The 18,616-nt window shown below is 44.6% G+C and overlaps 1 long non-coding RNA gene across 1 annotated transcript in view; it reads left to right on the top strand.

Annotated features, from left to right (window-relative positions):
* LOC135918609 (uncharacterized) overlaps nt 1–18,616 on the top strand; it is a 133,331-nt gene that overhangs the window by 97,748 nt on the left and 16,967 nt on the right. The window contains exon 2 of the long non-coding RNA XR_010569708.1: nt 5,257–5,430. This is a non-coding gene — a long non-coding RNA (uncharacterized lncRNA). The remainder of the gene's footprint in view (nt 1–5,256; nt 5,431–18,616) is intronic.

The following is an 18,616-nucleotide window of genomic DNA, read 5'->3' as shown; positions in this document are numbered from 1 at the left end:
GCTACACCAGTAACTTCACTAGACTACACTTGTCCTCTACCCGCTAATGTACATTATATGGGTATAATATAGCTTTACTTCGTCAGTCTAGTGTGGGTAACTTAGAGTCATCAGTTTGCAAAAAAAGACAACCATGGCAAACGTGCCTCTTTATGAAAAGCCATGGTGGTTGCTTGAAGGACGCCTGACACACTCGGTGCAGTGGGAGTTTCCTCCTGGACTGAGCCATTTAGGCCGAGACATTTGGACTAGGGTAGATTTATAACCTATTATGATGATGAAATAACTAAACTGTGTGTGATATTTACGTGCGTAGGTCCCGCATCTTGGATTTCTTCTGGTACAGACTGTTACATACGCATGATTAGTGATTCCCTTCCGTGAAAGAAGCACCCGAACATACCGACGTGACACACCAAAGAGCCAATGCGAAACGGAGATCGCTTCGTTGATAGGAGGCGCAGAAACAATGGTACGCTATAGCGATCATCTTTGGTGCAGAGTACTGAAGGAATTGTGCATGCCGACGATTGGTGATGCCATCCGTAGACAGGCGCCGAACAAAGTGCGGACGCACTTGACCACAGCGCTCCTGAAAGCATGCCTAAAAGGGCTGATTTCACTCACGTAGGTAGACAGAAGTGGCGGCTTCATAGTGTGCGAACTTCGCATGAGATATAGCAGAGGATTGCCCTGAAGTACGGGTGTGCACCCTGTGTACGTTGTCTTGGTCGGTGGTATATCATTCTTATAAGAAGAACGCACAATATGAAATTCTTACCACGTCAATGGGCAGAGAACAGGCAGCTATCCTGCCCGCAAATGTTAATTTAGCTTAATAAAATGAGTTCTTGGGTCGGTTGGTCTATCTTTAATCGATCGAATGGAAGGCCAAAGCTCAAACGGAACAGAAAGACAGACAAAAACATGGGACAGGCGCCATCATGCAAGCGTCTTTAATTAGGACCAGCTTAATGTGGGCGTTTAATATGCTTGTCTGCCTCATCTGTATATTATCATCATCCTACGCTGATCAATCCTCATCTTCGGTTCAGCGGCACCCTCATCATCGGGTGTGTGCGTTTTCTGGTTCGGTGCCGAGTATTCCGGCCAAATATAGGTCGCTCCCACGGAGACGTCATATGTCATGCAGGTGACTTTTCGATCTTCATTCCCCTACACGCTCAGTCTACCCCCTCGAGGTACGTTCAGGCCGCCGCTTCAGGCAGCCCACTGTCTATTATCAAGTCACAGGCCAACCTTCCCTACGTTTTCACCACTACCATTTTGACACCACAAGGCACATCCTTTATCCTAAACCGCTACCAGCGTAACTCGAATTCCTTCGCTTGCCTTCGTGGCGAAGATGCCGAGGACTGGCTGGAAGACTACGAGCGAGGGAGTTCCGCTAATCGTTGGGACACCCCCCTCAAGCTGCACCATATCTTCGTTTACTTGATGAGTTTGACGAAGACATGTTTCTTCAAGCACAAGTTACAGTTTACTGCCTGGGCTGCGTTTAAGCAGCAGCTCCGCCAAGTATTTGGTACACCTCCGGTTCGTTCTACAATGACAAATAAAACCCTCGAAACTCGCCAACAACAGCCAGGAGAGTCTTATGCATCGTACATCGAGGATGTTGTTGAGGTCTGCCGCCGTGTTTAGTTATCCATACCAAAGTAGGAAAAAGTACACCACATTATAAAAGACATTAGAACAGTCGCCTTCAATGCCCTTGCCCTAAAGAACCCCACTGCACTCGGTGACATCGTGAAAACATGTCAGCTCCTTGACGAAATTGAGTCTGTTCGCCTTCAGCGGGCCGTTGGCGAACATCCTTCTACGACGGACCCACAATTGCGCCTCATGATAAGAACAATGATACCCGAAGGATTACAATCAATGGGCTTGTCATGGCCGTCGGTGTGCCCCAGATGCGCCTTCCGGCACTGACTTGTGTGATGAAATCAGGGATGAACTGGCGGCCTTGACCTACTCCGCGCGCGCATGCCCACGTCTCTCATTCACTCTCAACGTACGCGCAATTTGCTGCCTCACCTCGAGGCAACGTAAAGTCAACGGTGTCGCTAATAACGTGCGCGTCCGTTGCTACCGCGCCTCCACAGAAGATCCCGTCAATAGCGGCTGAGCTCTCATCGGTCCATCTGACTGCACTGGCTCCCGGAGAACTGAGTACTGTTTACGACCCGCATTGGCGTCCGTCACGTGTGATGTGATATTATTGCGGCTATCGGGACGTATTTCATGTCTCTGTCGCAACCGCTAGCAAGACTGGCGTCGGGGGTATGAAATGCTTCAACGTAACTTTTCCAGTGGAGTTTCTTCCCAAACCCAGCGTTTCTCTTCGCCCCCACTGCACTCTACCTCACCACCCGCATCGACTGAACCACTTACCATTCAGCCAGGCACCACTCACGTCACCACTGCTACGCCCTGTCTCACTAAACCCCACCAATCGTCGGAAAAGTCAAATGATGCAGTTTTTGGAGGAAGAACCGCATACGTCAACAGCGCTGAAATTCCTCCAGCGCACCCGTCCAATATCCTTTTGGTGTTTTTCCCAGGGGTGTGCGTCGATGCTTTCCTGGACACAGGTGCCACAGTTTCCATTATTCTTGCTGATTTATGTTCCCGCCTCAGGCAAGTCTAAGCGTGGAGATCTTGTTGATTCGTTGGAAAAAGAAACCGCGCAAAAAAGACAAGGACAAGAGGCGACATGCACACAACCCTGACCTACAACATGAAGTCATGCAGAAATAAATATATGGGGTCCTTCCATGCGCAATATGTCACTGATCGCAAAAAAAATTGGAACATCATTTGCAGTGCTCATGATACGCACGTACCTACAGAGCACACAGAAACCATGTCAAGATACGCCATTTTCAGAGATGAAAGTGCAATCGAAGGAGAACTGAGGCACGTGCTATCACAATTCATTCTGAAATCTCGCTGAGTGATTTCACGTATCAGGTTTGAACTATGTTTAGCCAGCGCTTCACTTTTTTTGAAAGCAGGACACGCATCCATGGTCGCACCAATGAATACCAAGATGGCCCAGTACCATGATGTACAGATTGTCGTGGTGCTCCCTGAGACGATCACTTGAGCACGTTCCTGTCGGTCCCACGTAATTTTTTTCCGCAAGAAAGAACAATCACATACAACACGCCAGTGATGCAGGGCACCAAACCCTTCCTGTGTTTCACAGTACAATAGCCACGCCTGGCTTGTGAAGCAAACTTAAAAATCTTTCATAATTTTTCTGGAGCGAAAAAAACCACCTCCACGCCAGTGCGTTGCCCTACCCTCTTCAGTTTCTGGGACACATCATGTATATACCGAAGCACTGGAACTCTTTTCTTTTCAACTGCTGTACCTGGTTCTCCATCAGCTTCGGCATGCTTGATTTGGTTAAAAATGTTTTTAGCAATAGTTGATGCTACTTTATGTATCCAGCAGACAACAAGCGGTCATCCTGGGTATCAACACTTTTTTGCGTGGAATGCAGTCATGTCCTTCTGAGGGCTCTGACAAGGAACACAATAAAATTCTTGTTTTGGTTGATTTCGAATGTGTTTACTTGTATGCGGGAAGCGGTTTTCCTCTCCTTGGTTCAAACGACCAGCAAAATGTGTGCTTGACATGCGAAACCTCGTCTAAAAACTTTAAATAGCTATTTTTCGGTAGCTCATGCATCAGCTCTAACGGATGCAGGTTTTCGCCCAGTACTTCTAACGCGTTTCCTGCAACCTGCTCAAACACCTCCTCCAGACATTAAATCAGAAATAAAAATATCCGCATGAAATTTCGAAACCTTCCTCATATCAACAAAAGTTTGAATAATGCGGTCTCTATGTGCGAGGTAAATATCACTGAGAGGCGCAAGATATTGACTTATGTAAATTACACTTTTTTGGATGTACTGGCTTTCCACCCGAGAGAGAAGGTACATTTAAAACAAAACGATGACAATTCTAAATATCCACTAGCCACAATTCCTGTCTCCTTCTGGAGTGTTATCGATCCAAACTTGTCTTTTCATCCTTCGGACCATTAAAGTGTCTCATCATGTGGGAGGACATCATACAGGTCTATTACATCGATCCAAAAGGCCTCTCACCCTTGTTTTCTTTCAAAAACCTTATGCCAGCGTCTGAGTCTCTTGCCAGATAGGGGTTGCCAATGGTTAGTAGATTCAGCTGTTTCTGCAGAAATATGGCGACAGATTCCTGCCAAGTCCCTCTTTCCTTTACAATTACTCGTAGAGGCCGTCATTCTTGTGAGTTTTTAGTGGCAAAAAGGAAGTCCAAACTTAGCGTTGCTGATTTTTTTACTGTCTTTGCTAGTTTGTCATGGCCAAGTGTGCACCTCACGTGGCAAGATCTTAACAAGGATGCAGTATGCGAAAGACCGCACTCAGCATTCGTGTTAAGATCTTTCCACCTGAGGAGAAATTCCTGTGCGCTGGCTTCACACCTTCCGTAGGGCACGGGGTGTGGATATGTAGGATCCTACATAGTAATGGCCAAAATGACCAAAACTAACATAAATGAGGTTCTCGTACTGCAAAAGCAAATTGTTCGAATAATCGCCAATATTGATAATACAATTACCTGCAAGTATGCTTTTGAAGGACATAATATTGTCCGGGTCAACCATTTGTATCACTTTAAGTTGTTACAAAAAATCTATTTTATGACGGCATCCATTGCCGATTTTTATTCGTGTCTCTGGCATCTGTGGCCATGCGCCATGCTAACATACACACAAGCACTATTAATACATATAATATACCACATTTTCGTACTAACTGTAAATTACAAGTGTTGTCTTACAATATGCCCCATCTTCTTAACACATATAAACACACAATAGGATATACCAAAGCGTAGGTGGCGAAATATTTTGTTGAAATGTGATTTTATGTCTTTTATATTTTGCATGATTATTTCTATTTAATTCTGAACATTTGTATGACCATTTGAGCGTTTCTATTTTCGATTTTATTGTCTTAATTTTTTTGGAATAGATTTTTACACTCTGCATGTATAACTGATGAATGTTTTCTGTTGACTGTAATTATTGTATGTGTGTCTGATTTCTGCACCACTCGTGTGCTACTGCTTGTAGGGGCTTTCTGGACATTGTCAAGCTGCTCATGCAGCTTCTTGCCAGAAAACCCTCCAGTTGAACCTGGAAAATAAACCTACTTATTTAATTACTTACTTACAGCCTTCGCCTTCCACTGGAATGCCTCCAGACACCGTCGACGGCGCAAAAGAAATGGCATGAACTGTGCACGCTATACGACAGAACGACTGAGTTCCTCTGGCAGCGGATGCTCAGCGCCTAACGAGGCATCATTCCGGAGTCGCTGCAGCCAAGCGACGATGTGTTGGTGAAATTGTAGGTGACATGGAACTGCTAAAGGAAGTGATACAGTTTCTGATTAGTGTAGCGAAATTCGCAGTGGAACGTCAGAAAACACCATGAACTACTCACGCTTGTCAGACAAATTACTCAACCTATTGCAAAAGGCGAGTGAAATAGTTGTGTATCTGAAAGTGTAGACGCCGAGTTACGACAAAAACAACCTTGCAATGATTTGCCGACTAAACAAGTACCTTCCTTCTTGAAGGCGTGATCGCTAGTGTGTTTGCCTTCTGAAAACGAAGGTGACGTTGCTGTGTTGCCAGCTTTAATACCAAGACAATGTTAGCTAGTGGATCAATTTTGCCACAAGAGAATATTTCTCTCATTAAAGTAAAATCCGAAACCAAGAGGCTTTGCAATGCACCTGGCCTTGACAAACTAGCAAAATCTGTCGAAAAATCAGCAAAGCTGAATTTAAACTTCTTTTTACGGCTAAATCTCACAATAATGACGGCCCTATACGAGTAATTGTAACGGAAAAAGAGACAACAAGGGCTGAGGGCTTTTTCTATCGGTGTAAAAGAACTGTAATAATCACTCCCACATGATGAGATGCTAATATTCGTAGAAGGACTCATACACAACTTTGGATTGAGAGAAATCCAGAACCAGTCAGGAATTGTGGTTACTGGGTTTTTAGAATTCATGTCGTTTTATTTCAAACCTACATTTGTCGCTGGGTAAGACAGACAGTACATTGAAAGAAGTGCAATTCGCATAGGTTCAAGTCTTGAGCATCTACTCAGCGATATTTACCTCGGACATAAAGACCACAATATTGAAACTTTTCATGATATGACCAAGGTTGCAAAAGTGTGCAGATATGCAGATGAATTTTAGTCCTCATTGAATGACCGTAGGAGGCGTTTGAATAGATTACAGGAATGTGTCAGATGTATTCAGCAAAAACCTGCATCCGTTCGAACTGGCGCATAAGCTACCCGAAAATAACTGTTTAGGATATCGGGATGTCCGACTGTGCATGGCTTGTCTCACTTTGGAGCACAAATGTATACATACGTGGTGGACGTTCGAACCAAGGAGCGGGAAAGCGCTTCACTCTTTCCAGTCAGCACATTAGAAATTTTCCCCAAGAGGAATCGGTAATGTGTTCCTTGTCATTGACCTCAGAAGGTCATGACAAGGAACACATTCTATGCAAAATGTTTTTACGCTTAGGTTGACCGCTTGTTATCTGGCGGATACACGAAGGCTTTAGTATCAGCTGTAGCATAACAGCTTTTTAAAGCAAATTAAGCATGGTGAAGCTGATTGAGCACCACGTCTGCCAGTTAAAACTAAAATGCTTGAGTTCTTCCGAATATACACGACGTGTCCCACAAACTGAAGAGGGCAGGGCAACGCGCCGGTGTAGCGGTGTTTTTTTTTCCGTTCCACAAAAACAAGCAAAGCTTTGCAAGTGTGTGAGGCGTGGCCATTGTACTGTGAAACACAGGAAGGGTTTAGTGCACCGCATCACTGGCGTTGTGTATGTGACTTCTACCTCTTGTGGAAAAGAGTACGTGAACCGACAGGAAGGTACTTAAGCGATCGTCTCAGGGAACACAATTATAATGTGTACAACATGGTAGAGGGCCGTCTCGATATTCATTGCGGCGCCCCCAGGTGCACGCCTTACTTCGAAAAAAATACGAAGTGCTGGCTAAGCATAGTTCACAGCTGACATCTGAAATCATTGAGGCTGATTTAATTATGAAGTTTGATAGCTCGTGTGTCAGTTCTTCGTAGATTGCACTTTCATCTGTGGAAATGACGTATCTCGACATGGTTTGAATGGCAAGCATTGCGTATTCTCTCTACGTATGTGGCTATCATTATCAGCATTGCAAATGATCGAGGTTTTTGGCCGATCATTCACATATCGCGCATTGTATCACCCTATATATTTATTCCTTCATGGCTTCATGAGTAAACTGTTGTAAGTAAGTGCTTTTTGCGTGTCACTCTCGCGTCCTTCCCTTTTTTGCACTGTGTCATTTTTCCAATGTCTCAGTAAAGTCATAACGCCTTACGGTTGACCTACGCTAATTGCAAGGGGACACTGTTCGCCTTTCCGCTCTTTGTTTTTTTCGTGCGAAGACATCTGCCGCCAGAAAGTAATTGCCCTGTTACGACCCTAGACAATTTTTGTGTTGAATTCCAAGGAAGATTTAGGAAGTGAAGCAATACCTCATGTGCCTAGATTTATAGCTTCAAAACCGAGGCATGGTATACATATTAAAATGTGACGAATCAAAAGGCAAAAATAGTGATAAAACAGAACTGTATTACTTGGATGAAAGACAACCACAGAACATTGTGTCCCGGAGATGACATACGCTTACTCGGTTTCCTCTACTACTAGAAAACTGATTCCGATGTGATGTAAGTACATCCTTAACAATCCTGAAACAGCCTCTGTCTTGCAGAGAGAGAGTTGGAAACAGATGAAAATACAATAAAACATTCATTAAGCGAGATTTAGCCCAATCATAAAAAATGGATGTGGTCTAGGAATAAAGAAAAACGCTCACAAAGACTCTAACGAACTTACAACTAGCTGAATGCTAAATTTGTTTGTGTCGAGTTGAGGAAAGTACGTTTGGTTTAATTCGTCACAATCACCAAGTCCAATTATTTTCAGGATTTGACTGAGTTAAGGCTGAAACAGTGAACAAAGTAACACAACTGCTGCCATCAACAGAGTGGTAATGATATCCGTGAAGTCAAATTCTCTCGAAAAAAAAAGCACGGTTGCGAATTCAAAAAAAATATTTTCTGAAAAATATTTACTGCCACACTGCACTATAACATGAAATAAAAAATGTACCTATATTTTTCTGCTATAAGATTTTCATGGTGAACATTTTTTGCAAGCGCTTTCACTTCTGCTTACTTAGAAGCAGCGGTGTGAGTTCCTTATGCATAATGGGTGAGCTTTCCGACACTATAACGATCTTCGTGAATGCCTCTTCCTGCTGTACAAAGAAAGTTAATGTCACTTCTGTTTGCGAGGTTTCATTTTTTATCCACCAGGAAAATGAACACTGTCGGAAAGAACTTGTCCACTTTACATTCCTCCGGCCGACTATCTGTACTCCTAGAAGCAAGAATAATTACTATATACAACTCTGCAATATAATTACAATATATACAACTTTGCAAAGTAATGATGCCCTAAAAAAGCCGATTTTCTTGAAACACATCTCTGTGGCTCTACAGTGGGGCAATCAAAATGCACATTTTAAGTGGGTAATACCAAAGTAAAGGACAGATAAACGAGACATAAACAAGAAAGATAGAAGGACAATATACTAAAAACTGAAGGGCAGATTTTGACAGTTTCATGTCATAATAAGTTAGCCGTTGCTGATTGATAGCTCCTATCGTTACTCTATTGCCTACCACAATACATGTAAGCCCATCCACTAAGTGCGATGCTTAATAAGGTGCCTGTAAAGGTTTAAGAAGCAAAGCAAAAGTAGACTTAGAAACTTAGGAGCAGTAAAGCACGGTAAATAGCAGCGCCGTTTTCAATGTACTAGTTAATCTCGGCGGTCGTCAAACAATAAATGTCACCTCCGTCTTCCCTGGACTAGCCGCGGAGATCGCGTCCCTGTCGTATGTGCGTTCGTTATCTTCTTGACTGTGAAACTGTCTCTGCTGTACGCCGCCGTGTTCGTCGTCATCATCGCCAAACTGCAGGTGTCGTCCTTCAATCCCTGTAATACCGCAGTCGTGCCAGAACAGCGCGAACGTGACAAAAGCCCGGCACCAAGACGAGGACAAGTGGTCACTTGCAACTAACGTTTTATCAGACGTACGCAAGCTTTGTACATGGGTAGACGACGATGTCAATATATTCCAGGAATGAAATAATTCAGCAAAGCGCTATCGATCACAATTACCTACAGCATCAGTTTGCCTCGGTTCAACAATTGCATTTCTTTATTAGATCGTCATAGTTTGGAAATATATCAACAAATTGTGCGCCCAGAGTATGCCGTTGTCGTCGTCTCTTTTTCTCCCATGTGCCACATTTGTGCCGCTGAAGCCCACTGTTAATAACTGACTTGCCCAGTCAGCCAACAAGCAAAAATACCCCATTTCCCTCATATTTGTTCTTGCTGGATATTTCTTGCTTAATTTATCTTTGTCCCTTGCCCAGTCTGCTGCATTTTTACTTTTAATCACCAATAATAGGTTGGTTTCAACTCAGTTGATTCTTTCTTGGTTGGTACTCAGTTATTTTCTACCCATGCCAGGTGTGGCGTGGCTGATGCTGCTCGTATTGCTCCCCGATCGGCTTGCCGGTTGATGTGTTATGAGATCCGCATACAGTGTGTAGATGAGCGCCGAATTCCAGTACCACCAAACAGGCTAATAGAACCCCTTTCTCGTGACGGGCAAAGTAGCGGAATTAGGTCCAGCTCCTGTTCTGCATTAAAAAAAAATCCGATATAAATATTGAATAGTTAACGTGGGCTCATAGGTAATACATAAAGCACACTTACTTCGAGAATAGCGTATAATTTGTGAGACATTTGTGCACTTATTTTTCTTTCATTTACCCATTCCCCATATACCACTAGTGTGTCTTCTGTTTCTGGGCAAATCATCTACGATGCGTATGTGCCACACAGAAGTGTACAATCAATAAATGTAGCTATTTACGTGGCATACTTCTATGCTGATACGCGTGTGATTATCGTTCTTTCCTCGAAAAGCTACAGATGTAATATTCGTGCGGTGATTATAACTTTCAGAAAAGCGCACAACCAACCCTTGTTCTAGAAATGTGCTCATGTTGGCCCTACATTTTTTTGGAATAGCAATAACATGTACATTCAAGGCGCACTTCTACATTCCGCGTCGCCGCGAGGTGCCTTATGACAGAAAGCGTGTGAGTGTGAGCCGCTGAACGCGCTTCAATCCTGCGCGCGCGAGCGGGGAACGCGGCCTGGATGCGTGTCATCTCCGGTCAAGCGCGAGGCAGGGTGGACAGGCGAGGGAGGAGGGGCGTTCTTCTTCGGCGGCTGCTAGGGTACCTCGATGCGCTCCTCGCCAGCCGCTCCGTACAGAAAGGAGACAGACACGGCGTCCAGCAAATTTACGTTTCAAACCGTGATCGAATGTGTAAGCCGAAGCGAACAAGGAGGTAGAAAGACGCAGACACTCGAAGACACCCATTGGGCGCGCGAATGGCGGACGCTGTTGTAGACGCCTTTGGCGGACGCGGTACGAGAGCGTTGCTCGCATTCGTGCGTCTTGAAAGTGATCTGTGACGTGTCCAAAGTGCGCGTCCACACGGACGTCATTTTCAAAGCGATCTGTGATATTTTCAGAGTGCGCGTAGTCCCGATAGGTTAGTATGCACTGTGCTTTCGACGTTTTCTTCGTGTTGAAGCGAGAGATACATGAAGGTCAGTTTCCTTGCTGCTGCTATTCCTCACTCCTGAAGTTTGACAGCGAGTTTCCGCGCTCATCGAGCCATATATGTTCATGCTTACTTGTGCGCGCGTGCCAGCATGCTGATCAATTTAGTTAAAATACGTTGGCGGGCTAGTTAGTTTCAATCCATGATGGAATGTGCAAGGAGGACTGAACATGAACGTAGATAGAAGCATACACTCAAAGACAGCGCTGTCTCAGAGTGCCTGTTTCTTTCTACGTCCTCGTTGAATCACGTTTACAAATTCTACCATTGTTAATAGTTAGTATGCGAATGTTTACAAGTTTATACTACCAAAAAATTTACAATCCCTACTTCGTACAGCTATCTAATAATTTGCGATCGTAATCGGCGCTTTCCCTTTCGGGCAGAACACCGAATTTTTTTCGTATCACTGTTGCAAGTAAACGGCTGGTTGCAGTCACGATGGGAGCGTTGTTTTGTGCACGCTAGTGATGCAAAATGATGTGCATACAGTTGTTTTTAATGTTAACAGGATTGTAAAGACATGAATTGCAAGTAGCACAATTCCACTTCTTGAGCGACAATAGTATTAGCGATGGAAATTGTTTCCAAGGTTGACGACTGGGCGTGTTGGTATAGCATATTAGAGGTTGGATTGTTTGCACGATAACTCATCGTGAATATTTAGCACAGCAACGAAGTTTCGCTAATTTGCTTTTAATTTCATTAAATTATGGCTTATATTTGAAGACGCAAATTGCAACCGGTAACTTCGAAACTGATATCCACTTAGAACAAATTGCGACGATGAACCCAGTTTTTAGTAAATTTCGCACATTTCGGTCCGCGTGGGAATCGAACCCCAGACCTCGGCGTGCGAGACCAGCGCGCTTTCCCGACGCCACAGCGCAGATGCCTTAAAAATTTTGCAGCTACATGCACTGGTGCTTTAAATTTTAAACTTTGTAAGCTAATCAATACATAACAACAGATCACACCGTTTTGTGAATAAAGTAATTATTGCGACAGTGCATTATTCCCGCGAATGGAGCAGTGCTCATTTCAAAACTGGTCTCACTTCAAAACTTCGTTCTAACTTAATGTCTCTTTTAAATCGCAGACTTCAGTTGGTAGTATTTGCAATACGTGAGCTAAAGTAATAACGTAATAAGTAGTGAAATTTTGTTAGTTACACAATTATTCATTTTTACTTATGCTGTTATCTACATGAATACGTAGTGAGCTGCTATATGCCAGAGGTTTCTTTTTTAATTCTACTAACATAAAAAAATACATACCCTGTGTCCTACAGGTAGTGGTCCACACTATCATTCGCCAATTCTAATGCGAAGCCCATCATAACGCAGCACAGCAAAATGCCAAGAAGCAAGTAGGTTGTGACGTCTTCTCTGTCAAGAATGCACTCGCTGAACCACCGGCGTTATGTACATGTTGTAGGCTGAGCTCAAAGTGCACGCTTCAATCCGCAGCTCGTATTGCGCGCTAGGAAAGACAAAATACGCATGCTTGCTGATGTACTTTAGAAGATTACAATAATAATATTTGGGGTTTTACGTGCCAAAACCACTTTCTGATTATGAGGCACGCCGTAGTGGAGGACTCCGGAAATTTTGACCACCTGGGGTTCTTTAACGCGCACCTAAATATAAGCACACGGGTGTTTTCGCATTTCGCCCCCATCGAAATGCGGCCGCCGTGGCCGGGATTCGATCCCGCGACCTCGTGCTCATCAGCCCAACACCATAGCCACTGAGCAACCACGGCGGGTAGAAGATTACAATGACAAATCTTGTTTGAATGTTTTTTGTAGTATATATAACCAATTTTTGAATTCTGTAGCTTCCCACGTTTTTTTAAATGATTTTCCGCATAGGACCCGTAGGCTATCTCCATTTAAGCGTATATGTAAGCATGCTGTTACATTCCGTTCTTAAAGAACCGTGGCAAGACATGCCTACGACGTTTCTACAGTGCTTTCAGATGGTAAGGTAATTCACTGCAAACACTGGTAATAAAGCACTGAGTATGTCGCCGTGGTTGCTCAGCGGCTATGGTGTTGGGCTGCTGACCACGAGGTCACGGGATCGAATCCTGGCCGCGGCGGCCGCATTTCGGTGGGGGCAAAATGGGAAAACGCCCGTGTACTTAGATCTAGGTGCGCGTTAAAGAACCCCAGGTGGTCGCAATTTCCGGAGTCCTCCACTACGGCATGCCTCATAATCAGGAAATGGTTTTGCCACGTTAAACCCAATAATTAAATTTTTTTACACACTGAGTTTCAAAACATTTGCGCAGTTTTCCTACAAGATGGCCCCTATTTTAGAGACATTCGTACATGCAGCCAGATTTCGCTCTCTCTGAGCCCGGAAAGTCCATGCGCATAATATTCTCAAGTGTTTGTACGTATATTTACAGTTTTGAAAAATCACCTCAGAAGTGCGGTACCACTGTTCATAACTTTCACGTTGCATGCCCAAAAGAAGTACAGTGAAAGCTCGTTAATTCGAACTTCAATATTTCAAATTTATGGATAATTCGAACTGTACGATTTGGTCCGGCCAAGCTCCACAGAAGTCTATGTATAAAAAAGTCCGTTAATTCGAACGCGAGAAGGTTCCCTCACGGATAATTCGAACTACGCTCGCCTGGCACACGGCCAGAGAAGCGCGCCTACTGCCTACACACAAGGCTGTATTGCCTCCGAAACGGAGAGAATGGCGAGAGAAGGCAAAATCGGAAAAAAAATTGGAGGACGCTTAAGCTTCGCCTTCAAGAGTGGAACGCGACAGCGTTCCCGTCGACCCGCCAAGGGGTGTAAGACAATGGGCTACAGGGCAGCCATCACTTACGAGGCGCCGCGCATCGGACGCGGTGAGCGTCGAGCCATATGGTCGGGCGTTCGGCGCAGCAACGAAACGTGCGCCTGAGCAAGCGGAACGAACCAAAGAACTCGGTATCTCGGAGGGGGAAATGATGCACGCCAGCCAAACGTCGTGATCGGCACGGGCAGAGAGATATACAGATAGCGATCTAAAGAAAGGAAGGGCGCTTGATTCTGCAGAGGGTGCAAGGCGAAGCGTTGTCAGGGGTGAGAGAGTCCGCGCCGCGACCCGCCTCGCACAGCTCCAAATGGCTCCAATGCGCGCGTGGCGCGCCATCTGTCGGGGCAGCGCCGTACATGGAGCGGAGGGGGTCTTCTGTGTTTGCCGCAAGATGGCTCTGCGTGTGCGGAAAGCGCAGAAGGAATGCAACGGAAACGCACTTCGCTACTCGTGTAATTGCGACTTCTGTAAGTTACATGTTCATAATTACCGATATACACCGCAGTATAACTTTCCACGGCTCGTTTCGAAGGCAACACCGCATTCACTAGAGGCGCGTTTGTACCGCTTGGAAGCATCAAACTCATGGCTGAGTGGTAGCGTCTCCGTCTCACACTCCGGAGACCCTGGTTCGATTCCCACCCAGCCCATCTTGGAAGTTGCTTTTTATTTATGAAGTGCCTGCCGTTATTTATCGCTCACGGTCAACACCGCAGACGCCGACACCGACGCCGACACCCGACGCCGACGACACCGGCTTTTCTGCGACACGAGCTCCTTAACGCTATCGCGTTAAAATCTAACCGACGCGGGGTCAGCCAGAAGGCAGCGGCGGCTGCCGCCTGTCCGTTCTACGTAACCTCCGAGACTTCTTGCCCATTGCGAATCTCGGAGGCTTTGCAAATCTTGTACAGCTGCTAATGTTGTGCGGAGATGGCACGGCAAGCTCCAAAACACAGCGAATCAAGTACGTCGCAGCTGCGCTTGCAATCAAGAACCAACGAATCAGGGCCTTCGCCACCTTCACATGTTCAGCGTCTTTGTCTCGGCAGTATTCATCGGTTGTGCACCTCTATTTTCAGCTTAGGAGGTATCGGCCGTCGCGATTCATTGAGATGGTGTTAAGCCTCGGCTAACGTTCGTTTCGGTGGACATCGGTGGTGTGGCACAGTCGGACCCAGAGCTTCGACTTGAAGATGGCGTGTGCCCGCGGCACATGCCATCACTTTCTGACACGTCAAATTTCTGACATGCCCTACTGCTTCCAAATCGCAGTGTACTGTTGCCCTCCTTCACTTTCGTTAGTTCAAACTTTCGTTAATCCGAACTGAAGCGGCTTCCCCTTGCGGTTCGAATTAACGAGCTTTTACTGTATTTTGTTTGTATGTAGTTGGGCGAAATGTGTTCTTGCCAGCGTAAGGGAAACATTTGATTTCTCTTCCATATAAATAAACCTGGTGCTTTCGTACTCACTAACATCATTGTGGTCAGTTTTAGGTGAGTTTTTCTCGTTCAGAAATCATAGGGAATTTAGAGCAAAATAGAATTTATTCAAAGGCATCACAGAGAAGTCGACGTGAGCTAGTGAGCTCTAGTCTGCTGCTCTACCATGGGGAAGACGGAAGGAGAAAGAAAGTACGGGTACGCGTGATGTTGATGAGACATGTGGCGAGTGCTTGTGTATATGAGACAGTTGCCCTGCCAGAAAGAATATGGAATTTAAATCACAATACCCCATACAAGCTACGGCCGTACTACATTACACACAAGTTTTCCAAGTAGAAACTACAAGCCGTCAATCACTGCAATTACCAATTACTCCACCTGCCTACTCCAGAGTTCCACACTGGAGCAATAGTGGGCAGCATTGAGAATTACCCGCATATAACCCAGTAGCCATCGTGAGCTCCATGAACAAGGATAGTCTGCAACGCAAAATTCTGTACAGCAATGCTTTCCGCTCCATCCTATGTTTTCTTATATCTTCGACCACTCACGCCCGACTAGTAGCGTTGATAACGTGAGCGGAGCGTCACTCCCACACGAAGGCGTGAAATTGATATCACCAAAATATGCACGGCTACAACATTGCTGCGCAGATACTCCACCTGCCTATTTCTTTGTGCTACCACCATTTTTAGATAAGACTAAATGGTTCACATCTTACTGTTGCCCTCAATTTGTGTCTTCTTATCGCGCCAGGCATCCACAAATAGAATCATCTCTCGCAGAACTTTCTATGGCTATGAGCGTCGATAACCGATCCAGCGGGTTAGGTTATGCACTAGGGCTGCAGAAGAGCTCGAATACATTGTGGCTACCCACCGTCATGCGGTACCGCCTCCTCCCAAAAGCAGATGCATCGCACGAGGGACGCAAATTGTTGCTCTTAAGTGGCTACAGCTAGCCATATTAGGGTAATATACACGGGTATTTTATTTTAAAGTGAACAGTGCTTTTGAAAACGCCTATGGCTAATACCATAAATGCACTAGCTAGAGTGCTCAAAAATGACTACAGTAATTATACTGGAAATAAACAAGCGTAATTTTTAATAATGACAGCATCTCAGGAATGAGCTGTGTAACTAAATACATCAGCGCACATATGGCAATACACGAGAAGAAGCACATGTGTTCAGAAGGCGCATCCTCATAAAAAGGAATTGTGAACCCTGTAAAAGAAATATTGAGACAGGCGTTCTGAAGGTAAGGGTAAAAATGAACTGTTGTTCGATTTTATGTTTTGACCAAACTCTATTTTCTGCATAGAAGCAAAAAATTACTTGGACACCGATGCCATTCATCGCAAATTTTGCCAACGCAATGCACGAATTTGGTAGCCTCCTCGACATTTGCTCAAAATAGATATGACTTTAGAAGTCTCTGGTGAGAATTCGTAGATTCCACTTAGTCTCATTAAGAAGTATGTTTAGGTGTACTTTACAAATTTTTGCCAATCGATCACATGTTGATGTTGATCTTATTGTGGAATTATTGTCTGCATTTCAAGTGTTCTAGCTTAAGTAGTGGCATAGGGCTAAATGTCAGGCGTGATCTTTTTATTTACCTTATTGACGCATAAAATAAAGCACCTCGTACACTAACGGAAAACAACGGAGCATGAGACAAATTGACGAATGCGTTTTTTATCGTCATTCCCACACAATCATATCGCATGGCTGCAGTCAACTTGTTGACAGTTGCCTAGTTATTGCCGTCCCTAATTAGAATAATCTTCATCGAATAAAAAATGGGGTGCAGGGCGCCATTTAATGCAGGGCAGCATGGTTCTCCAGTGAATGAGTAGTCGCTTGTTCCTCTTCCCTACTGCAAACCCAGCGCCTGTTACTTTATTTTTACTGCATAGCGATGTCCTGCAGAATCGATCACGGCTTCATGGCAAGGTTCGCAAGTTTCGCATAAAGAAAGGCGCCCTTATACTTATCTCTGGAATCTGGATATACCTTGTGCAACCACAGAAGGGCATCGGTTGGACCATGTCGAGCAGCAGCCGATGGCATACTGTAGTTGCCACCTATGGCCTGCCGGTGAAATGTGTGCAACTGTGGTCCCCGACGTAGGGTTCCTCTGCTGCATAGAACTTTGCACTTGGGACTCAACCCTCACCTCATCAGAAATTACAGCACTGGACCGCCAGGCATCCAATCGCAAATTGTGTGATAAGTTTATTTTACTTCTGCCCCTTGAAGAATAGCAGTTTGTGCAATTCATACACATCGCAGGAAAACCAGGCCCATGGCTGGAGCCTGCTCAAACTTTTCTTTTGTTCGGGGGCGTCCGGCGGTGGGCATCAAACTAGAACCATCAAACCAGGAGCACCTTTCTGAAAATGAATAAAAAAACTGGTTCTTGAACGACCACTTTAGTGGTCGTTCAAGCCGTTGCTTGATCATTCAAGCCGTTGCTTAAGGCCGCACTATCGTTAGTAGTTGTTATAAACGTAATTTTTCAAAGCCACCGCATGCATAGAACTGAACCTGCAGATTTGTTCAGCATGTTTATTAAAGATATGAGGAGCTATCTGCAAAATCACAGCTTCACGATATATGCAGTAGATTAAAAGCGCTTTCGCAGGTACCTTCAGTGAACATATAAGTCGGAAATACGTGCTATATTTAAACTATTCAAAATTATAAAAGCACGGGATATCTATGACATTCATGTTCCTCGGTTTCAACATGTGATTAATTTTAGCTTCAACTCTGGCATACATGCAAGGCACATCGCCAGCGATTGGCTGTTACCCAGTGTTCTACATTCGAAAGGTAAAACAGTGCCTTATAATCACCTATATACTGGTACATGCCCACATGTTTCTTCTGCAATTTTAGCGTGCACAAAAACGCATATATTTTATTTTGAGGCCCTTATTGCGTACTTTTCAATGTTGCAGTGATTCATGTACGCATGGTTCGTTCAAGTGCCAATTACCGTAATCGACAATACAACTAAATTCTTCAGCGAAATTTTCGAAAACCTTATAACTATTACAAAAAATCAAGTGAGTTTAATTCACATCGAGGTTTGGCCCTGTGCACAATCAACTAACTTTCTGGGGTTATGAGTTTCATTGTCCTGACGTAAAGTATTCTGACTTAAGTACCAAGACGGGCGTAATAATTTTACTGCCGCAATGCTGTCGCATGGCTCGCATGCCTATCGTACTTCAGCATCCCCTGTTGCGTCGGCGTGTTCGGTAGTTTCGACAGTGTATCCAGACACAGAGACGAATCCTTGTGCGCGTGTTATGTGTCATTGTGCTTAGTTTTCTTCGTAAGTAGACACCATCTAGCTGTGGCCTATTCACATTGATTCTACGGGGTAGAATATTTTTGGTACATTATCATATTGAAGCACATATTTATCTGCTTCGCTTA

Source organism: Dermacentor albipictus, chromosome 10 (assembly GCF_038994185.2).
Source record: "Dermacentor albipictus isolate Rhodes 1998 colony chromosome 10, USDA_Dalb.pri_finalv2, whole genome shotgun sequence".
NCBI classification, from domain to species: Eukaryota; Metazoa; Arthropoda; class Arachnida; order Ixodida; family Ixodidae; genus Dermacentor; species Dermacentor albipictus.
This window is presented reverse-complemented; position numbering and strand designations above follow the sequence as displayed.